General features: G+C 40.0%; 1 long non-coding RNA gene across 1 annotated transcript in view; it reads left to right on the top strand.

Annotated features, from left to right (window-relative positions):
- The window catches only part of LOC122558052, a 70,792-nt gene extending 59,577 nt beyond the window's left edge, over nt 1-11,215 (top strand). The window contains exon 3 of the long non-coding RNA XR_006314026.1: nt 10,621-11,215. This is a non-coding gene — a long non-coding RNA (uncharacterized LOC122558052). The remainder of the gene's footprint in view (nt 1-10,620) is intronic.
- Nucleotides 11,216-14,145: the final 2,930 nt, after the last annotated feature.

The following is a 14,145-nucleotide window of genomic DNA, read 5'->3' as shown; positions in this document are numbered from 1 at the left end:
CTGAATGTGCCTCACTGAGTAGAATAAATGCAGGATGATGAGGCCATTGGTTAGAGTAACTCTATAAAAGATGTTTCCACTTACGTGGGAGTCCAAAATTAGAGGCATAAATATAACACAAGGCTGAATTTTCCCAAAATTTAGTTCAGTGTCAATTTTATAGATTCACAGAGAGTTTTCTTTGTGAGTTCTACTGAGTTTTCTCACTGCTTGTGGCATGACCTATGCACCTTGACCCAACAGCACTGCTCTCACAATATCTTGTTCTGACCAGTGGTGGTGACCTCACTGGCGCTATGACTTTTCAGATTTCCTGCCACCAAACCATATTTAAAGCTGAGCTGTGCACCAGATCTAATACAGCAAGCCCCAGAGAGCCACTTATAGTTTCAGTCTGAGAAGAATTACTCTAAAGATGGCTGATAGATGAAGGTAAAAACAATGACCAGAATTCCTGATGAAGGGCTTTTGCCCGAAACGCCAATTTTACTGCTCCTTGGATGCTGCCTGACCTGCTGTGCTTTTCCAGCACCACCCTAATCTAAACTCTGATAGATGAAGGACCTGGAGGTGCTGATGGATGGTGTGTTGGAGAAGTCCATCTTTGTTCCTCAGGATTGTGAGAAGCCAACATACTAGACTCTGCCAGCTTGGTCTGAAGCTGCCAGCTGGGTCAGTATATTCTCAAGGATCCAGAGAAATGCCCAGCAATGCAGGAGGATTGTGTCTGACCTTCTGCACTCTGAACAGGTATGTGTCACCATCTCTGTGACTTGTCTCCACCAGGCCCTGAGTGAGTTTCCTGAAGTTATGGATTCAGGCAGGTACTCTAAAACATTTAAGCTTCCAGATGAGGAGTAATGAACTGGCTCCCCTTCTTCAGACATCTAGCATAACAAAATTATTTTTAAAATGATCCCTCTCTTGTGGATGCCTTTCTGGTTTAAAAGGAGTGAATTTAAATTGCTTCCTTGATTTAAGATCACTATTTTGTTATTAGTTACTAAATGTGGAATGAATTAATAACACAACAGACAAGCATGCAGTTTAGGAATAGGTAGGCAATCTCAAGAAAAAGATAAAATTTAGAAAATATATGGAACAGTCTTTCTAGGTTTTCATGAAGAGTATATTACTAATAAGGCCCTGTCAACAATGATAGCAGGGAACCCTCAGTTGAGAAAGAAGATGGACATGATTGTGATCCCATTGTGGAATGTTCTTTCTTTCCCTTTCTCTCTCTTTCTTTCTCACAGATATACAGCATTGAATGTATGTCCGTAGTTTTTATTTTGTCCGTTGTAGTTCTATTTTTAAAAAAAATGTTTTAAATTAAAAGCTAAAATTATCCATAGTACCTTAAGTTCTGAACCATGCTATGATCTTGCCTCACAATCAATCAAATTAGGCTACTGTAACCATCCAAGATCATGGTTTACCATTCTTACTATTGAGAAAAGGCCAGATTAAATTGGCTTCTTTTACAGCATAAATTTGTTTGATCTGGGGGAAAGACAGCAAGAGGGAGGAATCTTTTTTTTAAATTAAACTTATTGAAATCAAACCAAGGGCTGAATGAATAACCAAGTAGAGCCATTTCATTCTTCCTCAGCTGGGGGCTGAATGATTTGGCTATGCATCTGGAATTATAATAACATGGGGAATCTTGCCCAGGATTTGGTTTCAGGAGAAAATTTGTCTCCTCACCTTGTACTAGAAAAGAATCCTTGAGCTTATCGGAGAATATAGAGACTGGCTATGTCAGCTCCATGTCCTGACAACATACATTGTCAAGTACTGCTCGCCTATTACCATCAATGTGAATGTATTATTAAAACTTCAAGCTCCTATTTCATTTGCAACTCATTCCCTCTCTACTTCTGTAGATTCCAGAGGCAACTGCATAGTCTCTGCTCTGAAAGGAGGAGTTCTCCATGTAACACATCTTCTCTAGCTTTGGGGAAGAAGTTCCAGAGGAGGTACCAGCAAGGCTGTCTCCTGCATCTTTTGTCAGCTCAGACGCTGATACCTCAGTGGGTACTTTAGCTAGAATACACCAGGGTGCACTTTCTGTTGACTCAGTGAGACATCAGGTACAGCTGGTAACTTGTCTGGTGTTTGAATTGAAAAGGTAGCCTACTGACAATCTTATAACCACTGTCGATTGTTGTAAAATCCCATCTGACTCACTAATGATCTTTAGGGGAGGAAACCTGTTATCCTTACCTGGGCAGACCAGGCTCCAAATGCACAGCAATGTGGTTGACTCTTAATTGCCCTCTGAAGTGGCCCCATCTAACCAATTAGTTCAAGCGACACTCCCACATCTCATGAACAATTTTATTTCTATTTATCACTCACAGGATGTGGGTGTCTTTGGCTAGAATTTCTTGCTCATTCCTCATTGCCCTGAAGAAGATGGTGATGGAGCTGCTTTATCGAACCACTGCAGTTTGTGCCCTTAGGGAGAGAATTCCAGGATTTTTACGCAGCGACACTGAAGAAATACCGATATATTTCCAAGTCAGGAGTGGCTTAGAAGGGAGCATGCAGATGGTGGTGTTCCCATGTACTTACTGCCCTTGTTCTTCCAAATGAAAATGGTCGTGAGTTTGGGAGGTGCTATCTATGAACCTTTGGTGTATTAATAACACTGCCTCTTGTAGCTGGCACACCCTGCTGCTACTGAGTGTTGGTGGTGGAGGGACGTGGTGACAATCAGGTTTCAGATTTCTTGAGTGTTGTTGGAGCTGCACCAATCCAGGCAAGTGGGAAGTATATCCATCATACCCTGAATTGTCCTTTGTAGCTTATGGACAGGCTTTGGGGAGTCAGATGAGTTATTTGCCACAATATTCCTAGCCTCTAACCTATTCTTGTAGTCAACTGTCATTGACCCAAGCCATCAACTGTATTCTAGGTACATTGGAACAATTTTTTTAAAAATCAACATTTAATTGGACACATACATACTCCATAATGACAGTAAACATTTTTGAAGTCACTGTTATTAACACGAAAGCAGTCTAAAATATTTTATAGTTTTCGACTGTACAGTGTATGAGTACATTAGCACCACATGATAGTTAATAAGTTTTACAATATAAATTAAGATGGAACAGTGTTAGTGCAGAGATCAGTTTTTACCTGCTGAGTTATTCACTGTGGTCAATTCTCTCATCTCCTTCCACATGATAAAACCAGCAGCATTGCTTTGACATCAAGTAGTTCAGAGTAAACTGCAGATCTCCCCGGACTTCATAATGCTAGGTGGTGCCTTTAACTACTAACACTTTGGTGGAGTCCAGCAGTGATATCTTTATTAATTTATAACAACCCATGATACATTGGTGATCCTTTTAACTTTCTTTTCTGGAAGCATGTTAAATTATTTACTGTTCCATCTTATGAGAGTTTCACTGTGCCATTTCTGATTTGAGAGAAACGTGGTATACCTAGCTTTATATCAATGCTGCCTTTGTCCAACCTGCAAGAGGCCTTGTAAAGATGAACTGGCATAATGGGCACTGTTAATTTATTTAATCTTTTAGCTTGTGGAAAATTGCTAGACATCACATATTGAACCTTTGGCAGAAAAGAAATTTGCAATATATTGCATTGTACTCAGATTTGCTCACGTCCTTTTTATTCTCTGACTTGTTTGCATTTCTATCTGTGACTGGTCAGGGTAAGATATTAATTACATTATTTAAAGCAAATAAGTTCAATACCATGCTGATAAGGAAAATTCCAAAATAAGTAACTGGTGTTACTATAATTATAGTATATTTCATTTCATAACATTATGGTTACCACGTCCTTCTCCTGCCCTCCCACCAAGATAATTCTATTATAGTGAAAACCTAGAACACCACCTTCAATCGATGTTGAGACTATTTCAAATTATACACTGGAGCTTGGATTCAAGTGTCTTTGTCCCTTCAAGTGTATGAATCGACTGTGGTTGACTCAGGCCATCAACCATACTCCAGCTGCGTTGGAATAAATCACAGTTAGTCACTTTTACTCCTTTACAAAGTAAATTACATCCCCTGGACCAAAATATTCAAATAAAATTATGAAATCAAATCCACTATGAAATTAGGTCTAATTACATGGAACTGCAATTAACAAACGCGTGCAGCTGCCCATAGGCTATGGTTTCTCTCACATTATTATTGTCCACTTGTGTATTGATCACTCCAGAGAAATTAAACGGGGAGGAATTGTAACAGCTCTGAAACACTTCAGAAAGTCAATGCATTGCCCAAGGCCATAGAGAATTGGAAACTGAGGAAAATCCTTGAGTTCATAGCCCAGTCAGGAAAAATTAACTTAATTCAGGATGGCAGGCAAGATACTACAATTACCTTCAATGTCCCAGGGCAGAGGAGAAAAAGCAGTCACCACTCCTAATCATTATCACGCTGTGATCCTCCAATATCGTGGCATTACCTTCACTACACTGCCTGCAATGGTTCCATAAGCTGGTTCACCACCACTTTCTCAATGGTAGCCAGGGATGGGCAATAGATAATGAATGTTGCAGTCACATTCAGTGAATGAATCTTTTTTTAAGAAAGAGATGGAAGAGATTTATGAGACTCTGACTCACAAATTAAACAGCCCCGATCACTCAAAAGTATCTGTAGAGTCTATTCCTATGAGTATCACCAGATTTACACCTAAATCAGGGATGTAGGATTGGTGGAAAGCAAACATTCCTGGCTGCAGGCTGTACTCCACATGCAAGCCAATAGCTAAGTCACAACTTGAAAATTCAAAAGTGATCTGATGGCAATTTGAGTGTGACTCGTTCTCAATCCAAACTGATCAAAGCATCATCAAAAGAAAATGTTCACAATGATTGTGACTGCACTCTGAATGGTGAGCACAACCCATGATTTTACATTACAAAATTAGTATACAAGTCAATTAAGTATGCACAGGAACTTTGTGTCATTTAAACAATTATTGCTAATAAAAAGTTACTGTTGCCTATTCTCTAAGTAAGAATTTACATCTGGACATGAATGTTAATTTCTGGTGTGTCTGGCTACGACATCTTCATTTTAAGGTCACATTATCACTGTGTGGAGTTTACACGTTCTCCCCGTGTCTGCGTGGGTTTCCTCCGGGTGCTCCGGTTTCCTCCACAGTCCAAAGATGTGCAGGGCCAGGTGAATTGGCCATACTAAATTGCCCGTAGTGTTAGGTAAGGGGTAAATGTGGGGGTATGGGTGGGTTTCGCTTCGGCGGGTCGGTGTGGACTTGTTGGGCCGAAGGGCCTGTTTCCATACTGTAATGTAATCTAATCTAATCTAATCTATCAGTGGCTGAAATCTTGTCAAAAGACACAGTTTTGTTTTGAGTATCCTCTTTTCAAATTCATTACTGGATTTAGGCACTGCTGGCTAGGCTGCATTCATTAACCATTTCCAATTGCCCTGGAGAAATGGTGGTGAGCCACATTCATGATCCTTTGCAGTCCTTGGCATGTAGGGACATCCACAATGCTATAAGAAATGTGATCCTTGTACTTTGAATCCACTTCAGTGAAGAAATGATATACTTCCACTTCAGGATGGTGTGTGACTTGGAGGTGAACTCGCAGGTTCCCATACCTTAGCTGTTCTTGCCTTTCGAGGTGGTAGAGGTCACAATGCTGAAAGCTGCTAAGGAGCCTCAGTAGATAATGCAGCACATCTTGTAGATAGTACACATTGTGGAGAATAGAGCGAGTGTTAAAAGTGGTGAATGGGGTGCCAGTCAGGTGGGGTAGTGTCGAGCTTCTTGAGTATTGATGAATATGTACACATCCATGAAGGTGGAGAGTACCAATCACCCTCAATCAGGTACACCCTCAGCCTTCTCCATTCTAAAGAAAACAACCTGAGCCTACTCAACATTGCTTCATAGTTAAAAAGCTCCAACACAAGCAACATCCTGGTGAATTCCTTCTGCACCATCTCCAGTGCAATCATATCCTTCTTAGAATGTGGCAACCAGAAGTCCACACAGTACTTCTTCTGATTGGAACCATATGATTGGAGTTGATTCAGTTCAGTTTCTGGTCAATGGTAAGTTCCAGGGTGTTGAGAGGGAGAGATTCAGTGATAGTAATGACTTTGCCTGGCCTTAAGTGTCACGAATGTTTCATGGCACAAAGGCATCTGGAAGGGTTTAGAGAGATATGGGCCAAGTGCTGGCAAATGGGACCAGATTAATTTAGGATATCTGGTCGGCATGGATAAGTTGGACTGAATGGTCTGTTTCCATGCTGTACATCGTTATTACGTATCAACTCACATGTGCATGTTGCCGAGATCTTGATGCGTATGGTAGCTGGGGGGCAATGACAAATAGTTCCGAACATTGTCAGAAATAGAGATACTCACTAATGACTGCACAATGTAATGGAGGAAAAGTCAAGGATGAAACACCTGAAGATGGTTGGACCGAGGACACTATGCTGAGGAATGTCTGCTGTGAAGTTCTGGAACTGAGTTGATTGACCTCTATCAACCACAATCCATCTTCCTTTATCCTAGATATGGCTGCAACTTGTACAGTGCTATTCCTATGATTCTCATCGACTCAAGTTTCACTAGAGCTTCTTGATACCATACTTGCTCAATTCCTGCTTTTATGTCAAGGACAGACATTTTCAACTTGCATCTGGAGTTCAGCTTTTTTGTCTATGTTTGGACCAAAGCTATTTGGACTAAGGTCAGGAGTTGATGGCTCAGGTGGAATCCAAACTAAGCAACAGTGAACAGGTTATTATTGAGGAAGTGCCTCTTTACTGTATTGTTGTTGAATCCATCCATTATTTTGCTGATGATTGAAAGTTGACTGATCAGGTGGTAGTTGACTGTTGGGATTTTTCTTGCCTGGGGAATACCTGTGACATTTCTGACATTGCCAAGTAGATGCCAGTGGTGGCACAGTGTTGGCTAGGGGTGCAGTTAGCTCTTGAGCACAAGCCTTCATTATTTTCTGAACGTCATTGGAGCCCACATCCTTTTCAATCTCCAATACGGTCAGGCTTTTATTGATATCATGTGGAGTGAATCAAATTAGCTGAAGAATGGCATCTGTGATGGCGAGGATTTCAGAAGAAGACTCAATGGATCATCCAGTGGGCACTTCTGACTGAAGATGGACCATCCCCATGACCTGATTGGAATACCCTCCAATCGATCCAATCTTCCCTCTCATATTTGTATACCAAGCAGACCTATCATACACTTCTCACTCAGCTCACAATTCACCACTCGTCTATCCGCTCACTTCCTCACACCTACTCACCTACAAAAAGACTTGAGACTTTTGAAAACTAAGCTGAAAATGCCAACTAATGTGATGAAAAGGGGGCATGTCCTCTCCAAAAGGTCAGATTGTAAAAAAACCTTTGCGGACACTGTTTACACATTCAATATGAAAGCTGTTCTAAAGATCCAGGCCAATTCAAACTGATACTCCAATATGGTAGGGAAGTGTTTATAGAGTCATAGAATCATATGGCATGGAAACAGACCCCTCAGTCCAACCAGTCCATGCTGAACATAATCCCAAACTAAACTAGTCCCACCTGCCTGCTCCTGGCCCATATCCTTTCAAACCTTTCCTATTCGTGTACCTATCCAAATGTCTTTTCAATCTTGTATTTGTACCTGCGTCCACACTTCCTCAGGAAATTCATTCCACTTCTGAACCCTCTTCAGCTTAATAATATCCTTGCTATAACTGGACAACCAGAACCTCACCAATGTCCTATACAACCTTAACATGACTTCCCAACTCCTATTTACATAGTTCTGAGCAATGAAGGCAAGTGTGCCTTTTTAACCAGCCTGTCTATATATGGTGCAAACTTCAAAGTGTTGTTCTTGACTGAAACATAAAAACTTAATTCTTCCAGTAGCTGCTAAAGATCTTACAATATCCTATTCATAGGAGCACAGCACTGTTTTGTCCAAGTGAATATTTCAAGTGGTACTATTTGTTTTTAATTTCAGTCTCAAGAATACTCTAAGAATAACCCAAGAAATACAAAGAAGATAATGAAGTCAATGTCCTTCTGCCATCAGGAGTCTATTTTATGATAATGTCAAGCAGGTATCACATGTATTGGACAGATCCTCCAGTGATTTGGTCAATATTCTTCCTGAACAAAGTCTGCCAAAAGCACACTATACTGACATTTTTGACACTGGAGGAACTAGCATACTTTTTTGTGTGTATACAGCAATTTTTTCTGCTTCAACTCTGTCACTAACACTAATATCTGTCTTCTGTCAACATTTATAGTTATCAACTTGTTCAGTTATGTTATGACACAACTCTGGAACAGGTGGCACTTGAACCCAGGGTTTCGGGTTCAATGATAGGAACACAACAAGAACCCACAAACAGTGGTACAGGTAATGCTAACTAAACCAGACAAGATCTGCTGAGAAAGTATTCCTGATAAAGAAAATGAAACTTTCAAATATAAATAACGTAGAGTTGAGGCCTGAAAAGTTCAAGTGCTGGATCTGTGACTATTTCCTTTGGTAGCTGGTTCCATTATAACTTTTTCTTTGGGAAGACAGATGGCTCATTAAATGTCTTGGTCACAAATGGCCTTTGTAGTTTGTATGGCTGGCTACCTCATCTTTTGCCATTGCTAGAGAGTACATATTGGTTTCTGTCAATTCCCACTCATCTATTTCATATTTTATACAACACGGTCAGTCTAATTTCCTCAATCCATTGCTGTAGTGATTCCCATTTCGGGTCTTTGATCAAGGATGCTACACTGGTATTGTTTCCCATACTGATTCATACAGAATCGCACTGTATGTTTTTGGATTGCTTTAATTTTATTACTGTCTCTCACTACATAAGGATCCACACATGGTCTATTTAACATGATAGCATAAACTGAATGTTTTGTAAGCTGTGGGCTGAATTTCACCAATAATCATTTTGGCAAGTTTCAGTGAAGATTTTCTCCATGAACCCTAGCAAGATTTCTTGCCTTATTATCTGAAACTCACCTCATTACCTTGATTTGATTTATAATTGTCATACATACTGAGATACAGTGACAAGCATTGTATTACATGCTGATCAGGCAAATAATACCTTACATATGTACATCAGTGTAATAGAACAGAATGCAAAATATAGTGTTACAGCCAAAGAGAAGGTGCAGAGAAATATCAGTTCTAATATATGAGAGACCTATTGACAAGTCTGACAATAGTGGAGAAGACGCTGTTCTTAAATCTGTTGGTATATGTTTTCAAACTTTTGTGTCTTCTGCCCAATGGAAGAGGGTAGAAGAGAGTATAAACAGGGTCGGAGGGTCTTTGATTATGTTGACTTTCAATCCGAAACAGCGGGAAGTGTAGTCAGAGTCAGTGGAAGAAAAGCTGGTTTTCATTATAGACTGGGCTGCGTTCACAACACTTTATAATTTCTTGCAGTCTTGAGAAAGCAGTTGCCATACCAAGCTGTGGTACATCCAGATAGGATGCTTTCTATGGTGTATCTGTAAAAATTGTTAAGAGTCATTGTGGACATGCCAAATTTCCATAGCCTTCTGTGGAAGTAGAAGTGTTGGTGTGCTTTCTTGATGTGGATGGATCAGGATAGATCACTGGTGATATTTACTCCTGGGAACTTGGAGCTCTCAACCACCTCCACCTCAGTATCATTAATACAGTCCTCCATTCTGCTTCCTGAATGGAACAATCAGTTCCTTCATTTTGCTGATATTGATGGAGAGATTGTTGTCATTACACCATGCCACTAAGCTGTCTCTTTCCTGCACTGTCTCATTAGTGTTTGAGATATGTCCCACTACAGTGGTCAGTGGTACCTACACATAGCCTCTCTATGATGCCCCACTCATCCTATGCCAGAGGTGGAAGTACCCTGCCACTGCTGAGATCTCCTGACATTCTTGGTGCTTGTACCATATTTAAAATGCAGTTATGCACCAAATGAAGTGCTGAAATGTTCAGAGCTTCCCTACATGTTTCCTTTGTCTGAAAGGCTATCCCAAAGATGGTGGACTGAGTCAAGATGACATCCCATTCACCAATGGGGACCTGGAGGTTTAGGTGGGCAGGCTGGCACAGAGGAGGCATCTCTTTTTCCATCAAGACCAGTAGAGGAGACCATGGTACCAAACTCTGCCAGCTTGGTTCAAGGTCACCAAACAGGTCAATGCTGTTTCCATGGTCCAGAGTAATGCCCAGCAATGCCACAAGATCAATGACATTCTATGCTCCGCAAGGATAAATGTCACCATTGTCTCTCTGCTACCTCACACTCGGTCTAACCCTCCCACTGCATGCAACAAGGCTCAGGTACTTCCAAAGATTTTGGACTTGAAACATTCCCTCTGTTTCTTTCTCCACAAATGGCTCCCATTACCTGTTGACTTTCTCTCTCACTTCCTTATTTTCATGGGATTCAAAGTGTTTCTTGAAATGAGAATGATCAACTTATTCAAGCAATTTGCAAATTGCACTGGTGAGAGATGCCAGTCTAGTTTTCCAGCTGAATTGTATCTTTTTTTATGAAAATACTACAGATGTTAACTTTTTTCTATTGCTCTGGTAGATGGTTGGTGTTCATTGATTCTTGAAGACAAGATGGGACTAGTACTTCAACTGCTGCCTATGTGCCTAGGCAACAGCTTGTACATCAAAGCAACCTACTGCATGCAAAGCAATCAAAATATTTCCAAGAGGGGCTGGATGAATGGACAATTGGTTTACTTTTCAAGACTGGTCCATAATGTAGTGACTTAGCTGAAAACATGAATTTGAAAGAAACCTAAGAGACACTGGCAGCATACATTATTGTTCACAACTGAATAAAAAGAAGCATGTTTAATAAAATAATCAATTTTGTAAGCAATGCTCATAAGACTAAGTTGTACTTACTAGGAAATATGAAAAATATGAGTCTTTCACAAAGGTAGTCTCTGGAGCTTCTTTATTATGTACTTCTAAACTAACCAGGCTGATAGATAAAGCATGTTTTTACTTAAGAAAAAGTTTAGATCAGAAAATCTATTATAATTTTGTTTGACTTATTCCTTAAGCTATGCATATCTTTCTTATTCCAAAATTGCTGGAAAATTAAGATGAGTACAGAAAGTGTAGAGTGAACATGAATAGTTACACATATTTCATTTATATCTACATTATATCTGAAATGTGTCAATAAATAAAAGTCTGCACATCAATTTTGTATCTTTCATTAACGATACAGACCCATTAATGGTATGAACTCAGGATTGTCTCTTCTTGAGTACTCCACTCCGATACTTGCAAAGCCAGAGAAATGTGTTTGCTATCCAACAAACAATGCAAAAGGTGACTTTGCTTTTGCACTTTTGAGAAGAACATTTGCTGGAAAAATCCAACATGTGTCAAATTGCTTCAATTTATAGAACATCAGTGATACTGCACATGAGTATTGCGTGTCATTCCGACATTATTTTCTGAAACTAGAAGAATGAGAAGCAACCTTATAGAAATTTATAACAATCCTTCAAGAGTTAGACAGTGGGAATACAGAAAAAAACATTTCCCCTCATTGTGGTAGTTTAAAATGAGCTGAAATGCTCAGAATAAAAAGGAAAGCTACTTCGGACTGAGATGAGGAAGAACATCCTCACTCAGATGTAAGGTTTTGAGGTTCAATTTATATTTAATTCCAAGATCTTAGTCAGTTACAATTTAGAGTGAGCTTTAAAAGAAAGCCAACTTAGTCCTGACTAGATACAAGGGCCAATTCAGGTACAAATGTGTTTTCACATGTTTCCAGAATTTATTAAGTTTATCATAACAAGTAAAAAACAAATACTTATTAAAAGTAGTGGTTTTCAGCCTATCCATGTTAGGACTTCACAACATTGGTTTAACTGGGTATAGGCCTCCTGATCTGTTGTCTGAAATTTTTCCTCTATCTTTAATCTTCTTCCACAACTTATTAACCGTTGCTAGCTAATACCCCCTGTGCACGATCAACCATATTCTGAACTTTACTTGCCTTATTAGTACATGAACAATCATGGGTTGCCTCAGAGTCTAGGCCTGATTCCTGACTGGCATCTTTAAAGTAATGGTCATTATTTCCAACTGGTGGTGACCAGTTCTTGATGACAATAGCCTTCTGCATGCCAATAACAATGTGATTATCTCCCACGAAGCTGGAGTGCTATATTTATTTACGGTAAGATTCAAAACCATGTCTCCAGTGCATTGCCTGGGTTTCTAGATTGCTAGTACAGTAACAGCCACTTCCTCTCCTAGTCTAATCCCACTATTTATAAAAACGAGCTAGAGAGAAAACAGGAAATTATAGACCTATTAGTTTAACAGTGGTTGTCGGGAAAATATTAGAATCCATTGTAACAAATTTAATAGGAGAGAATTTGGAAAACAGTGACAGGACTGGACAGAGCCAGTATGGATTACAGAAGGTAGCTCATGCTTGTCAAATCGATTTGAACTTTGAAGACTGTAGAGTTGATCAGGGAACTAGTGGATGTGGTGTTCTTGGACCTTCAGAGTGAGAGTGTTCATTATGGTCCCACAAAAGAGATCAGCATGTTAAATTAGAGCACAAGGGATTGGGGGTAATGTACTGACATGGATGGAAAACTAACTGGCAGACAGGAAAGCATGAGTAGAAATAAACAGGTGTTTTCCTGAGTGGCAACCAGTGACCCAGTGGGTGCCATAGGGATCAGTGCTTTGACCCCGGCTATTCACAATATACATTAATGATTTAGTTCGGGGAACTAAGTGTAATAGATCCACATTGCAGGCACTAGAAAGCTGGGTGGGAGAGTGAACTGGGAGAGGCTGCAGTGTGATTTGGACAAGTTGAGTGAGCGGACAAATGTATGGCAAATGAAGTATAATGTGAATAAGTGTGAGGTTATCCATTTTGATAACAAAAATTGAAAAGCTGATTATTATCTGAATGGTGATAGATTGGGAAGGGGGAGGTGCAACCAGACCTCAATACCCTTGTGCACCTCTCACTGAAAGTAAGTATGCAAGTGCAGCAGGTGATGAAGAAGACCAGTTGTATGTTAGCCTTAAAACAAGAGGATTCAAGTACAGGAGCAGGAATGAGAGACTGGATCAATTTGCTCTAAACTTACTACAGTTTTGAGGAATCATGGGGATCTCATAAACACCTATCAGATGCTAACAGGACTAGACAGAGTAAATGCAGGAAGGATATTTCTAGTGACAAGGCAGTCTAGAACCAGAGGTTACAGTCTACGCATACAGGGAATACTGTTTAGGACTAAGATGAAGAGAAATGGTTTCATCCAGAGAATAGTGATCCTGTGGAATTCTCTGCCACAGAAAGTGTGTGAGGCCAAAACATTGAATGCTTTCAAGAAGAGTGAAATATAGTTCATTGGGCTGAAGGAATCAAAGCTGAAAATGTGTTGCTGGAAAAGCGCAGCAGGTCAGGCAGCATCCAGGGAACAGGAGAATCGACGTTTCGGGCATAAGCCCTTCTTCCTGAAGAAGGGCTTATGCCCGAAACGTCGATTCTCCTGTTCCCTGGATGCTGCCTGACCTGCTGCGCTTTTCCAGCAATACATTTTCAGCTCTGATCTCCAGCATCTGCAGACCACACTTTCTCCTGAAGGGATCAAAGGGCTAAAATGCCCATGATGTTTTTGACAATCTGAGAAATAAAGATGGTGATTTTTTTTATTTGTCTCTCATTGATCTGTAGACTTTATACGTAGAATTTAGATCCTCCTGATTATCGTATTTCAAATCTCTACAATGATTTCCTAAGCAATTTATTATTTACCTGTTCAGCTTGAGACAGTGACTATAAACAATTGTCATCATACTGCCTCAATGCCAGTGATTGTTTTATTCAAATGGCAGTTTCGAGGATTTCAATCCACTTAACTATTTATTTTTGTTTTCTCTTAACGAGAACGAGGGTAGGTCCGATCAAGGACAGTAGTGGGAGACTGTGTATTGAGTCGGAAGAGATAGGAGAGGTCTTGAATGAATACTTTTCTTCAGTATTTATGAATGAGAGGGACCGTATTGTTGAAGAGGAGAGTGTGAAACGGACTCGTAAGCTAGA

The sequence above is a fragment of the Chiloscyllium plagiosum genome, chromosome 16 (assembly GCF_004010195.1).
Source record: "Chiloscyllium plagiosum isolate BGI_BamShark_2017 chromosome 16, ASM401019v2, whole genome shotgun sequence".
Lineage (NCBI taxonomy): Eukaryota > Metazoa > Chordata > Chondrichthyes > Orectolobiformes > Hemiscylliidae > Chiloscyllium > Chiloscyllium plagiosum.
This window is presented reverse-complemented; position numbering and strand designations above follow the sequence as displayed.